The following is a 3,260-nucleotide window of genomic DNA, read 5'->3' on the forward strand; positions in this document are numbered from 1 at the left end:
ACTGATTATAAAATGATGGACAAAATAAGAATGGCTCTTGCCTTCCTGGAGTCTCAACATAGAAGGATAAATCAATAATTTGAAAAGTAATACAACACTACTGCATTTAGTACTGTATTTAAAGGGATTTGAGAATCTTGGATGATACAGAGTCTGGTTCAAGCAGTGCTTCTAATCAGGAAAGCAGCAGTGTCAGATTTCTAGGGGAACAGCAGATTCAGAGCAAGCCTCAGGCCATCAGGGTTTATGACCTATGCACAGAATATTTACCGCCTGGCCTCAAATGAGCCTGAACCTGAGCAATAACCCCTGGCCACTCCTGATCCTGTCTGACCGCAGGATTCATTACCTAACACAGGTGTGAATAAGCAACATATTTCTTTGGTATAATTCAGTAACAGGACCACGACTTAAGTCTGTACTGTAAGTATTAATAACATCCCTTAATCTTTGCTGAGAATGCTGAGAAAGAGGCGTTTTCTTTCCTGTGAGGCTTTTCAACTGCAGGATGTAGACTGAGGTCAGTTTATGGCCATCCTTCTACTGCAACAAGCCAGCTTGCCCAAGAACAAAGCCAATGCGTATAGAAAATCAGGGCTGAAAGGTAGAGAGCTATGCCAAAATGCATTTTTCAGGTATACGAGCTATGTTTCCCCCAACTTTTAAAACAACTTGAGCCATTTCTGTCACATGAAACCTAAAGAATACTGGGGAATACTTTCTTGCCTATCAATTGTGTTCATTCACTAATTCTTACAATACAATTCATTTTCCTGAAATATATCAGAGTTTCAACATAACAAAGTAGAAAGAATGACAGCATTTTAACTTTGTCATTTAATTGGCATGTAATCATGTACAAGTTACCTAATGTGGTAGAAGCCAAGAATCCATTATTGAGTGAGTGGATACAAATATAACGGTATCTAGGGTTGTTGAGATGAAAGAAATGAGATTGCTGGATTCAAGTTTAGACATATGGTGGAACGAGTTTACACTATAACATAAATGCCCCTCTTACATATTGCTTAGAAATAACAAATAAAATGCCCCTCTTACATATTGCTTAGAAATAATAAATAAAACAAATTCTTTAAAAAAAAACATACGTAAGTGAACACAAAATCCAAAAGGGAAAGAATGAAGACCCAGGTGCTAGAAACTGGCATTCTATGGCGATTGTTAAAAAGTCAAGAAACAAGAGATGCTAGCGAGGCTGCAGAGAAATAGGAATGCTTTTACACTGTTGTGGGAATGTAAATCAGTTCAACCATTGTGGAAGACAATGTGGCCATTCCTCAAGGATCTAGCACCAGGTCTAATACTATTTGACCCAGCAATCCCATTACTGGGTATAGACCCAAAGGAATATAAATTATTCTACTATAAAGACACATGCACAGATATGTTTGTTGCAGCACTATTTATAATAGCAAAGATATGGAACAAACCCAAATGCCCATCAATGATAGACTGGATAAAGAAAATGTAGTACATATACACTATGGAATACTATGCAGCCATAAAAAGGAATGAGATCATGTCCTTTGCAGGGACATGGATGAAGCTGGAAGCCATTATCCTCAACAAACTAACACAGGAACAGAAAACCAACACCGCATGTTCTCACTCATAAGTGGGAGTTGAACAATGAGAACACATTGACACAGAGAGGGAAACAGCACACACCAGGGTCTGTTGCAGGGTTGGGGATGAGAGATGGGAGAGCATCAGGACAAATACCTAACGCATACAGGGCTTAAAACCCAGATGACGGGTTGGTAGGTGCAGCAAACCACCATAACACACGTATACCTATATACCAAACCTGCACATCCTGCACATGTATCACAGAACTTAAAGTAAAATTTTAAACAAAGAAAAGAAAAGAAAAGCTGGCATTTTAAGTTGATCTTGAAATGTTGGGCTGAGAAATACACATGAAACGGGAGTCCCAGGGCTGGATGCAGGGGTGCTAACTCCAAAGAAGAACGGAGGACTTGCTATTTGACTATGGTATTGGGAGACTTTTAAATGAGTTCCCTCCATAAATGGAGTTTCTTAGGCCTCCATAAAGGCCTAAGAAAACAAATGCCTAACTGAAGGACGGAACAGAGCAAGTGAAGGCCAAGGAAAGAGGGAGTGAAGTTTCTCTCTAGCCAGGCCTCTAGGTGGGGAGAAATATAAGTCCATTCATCAGAAGTTATTAAAAACCCAAACCTGCACGAAGCGCTGGTATAGAATTCAAATTAGTTGATCTGAATTGCTCTGTATTCTCTAAACACATATATTAACAAATTAACTTCCCTCAGATTTGGAATGCCCCTAGAACACCCAGGTAAAGGAAACTCCAAATTTTTCTGAGGCAACATTTTCAAAATCCAAACTCACCTCTTCAGCACCCACAATAAAAATATCCCCTATGAGAACATTTACTCTGATATTAATATTTGGACACCAGCTTTATTTTAATATAGGAAGTACAAATACTAATTAAATGAATTCAGAAAGCATTAATATGGTGAAAGATGACCTTTATAAATTATAAAATGAATAATTCACCAGAAAGATACAATAATCCTGGACCTATACATATTTAAAAATACAGACTTTAAAAGTAAAAGCAAAAATGGCAGAGAACTGATTAAGTAAAGACTACTCAATGAAAGGTTTTAATACGTCACTGTAAGAAAATTATAAATCAATCACAAAAATATACTAAAGGTATAGAACAAAGATTGACAAATGTTTCTTGTAAAAGACCAAAAAGTAAAAATTTTAAGATTTATAGGCCACATACAGTCTCCACAATATTCTCTCTTTCTCCATTTTAGTTCCTTATTAGCTGGGCGTGGCAGCACACGCCTGTAATCCCAGCTTCTCAGGAGGCTGAGACAAAGACTCGCTTGAACCCAGGAGGCGGAGGTTGCAGGGAGCCGAGATTGTGCCACCGAACTCTAGCCTGGAAGACAGAGCGAGACAAAAGAGGGAGGCAGGGAGGGAAGGGAAAGGAAAGGAAAGGAAAAGAGAGAGATCAAGAAACAGAGAGAAAGAAATGGTAGTCAAAGACAGCCCTGAAGGGCAGCAGAGGAGACTTAGAACATACTAGAGAGAAGGAAAACACACAACGGGGTGACAAGTAAGAAAACAGTGCCTAAGGTGAAAGGAAGGAAGGGACCATGAAGGAGAGTGAAGGAAGTTTACAATGTAAGACACTACTCTGGTGGACAATTCTTTTTTTTTTTTTTTTTTTTTTTTTT

The sequence above is a fragment of the Mandrillus leucophaeus genome, unplaced genomic scaffold (genome assembly GCF_000951045.1).
Source record: "Mandrillus leucophaeus isolate KB7577 unplaced genomic scaffold, Mleu.le_1.0 Scaffold173, whole genome shotgun sequence".
Taxonomy (NCBI): Eukaryota; Metazoa; Chordata; class Mammalia; order Primates; family Cercopithecidae; genus Mandrillus; species Mandrillus leucophaeus.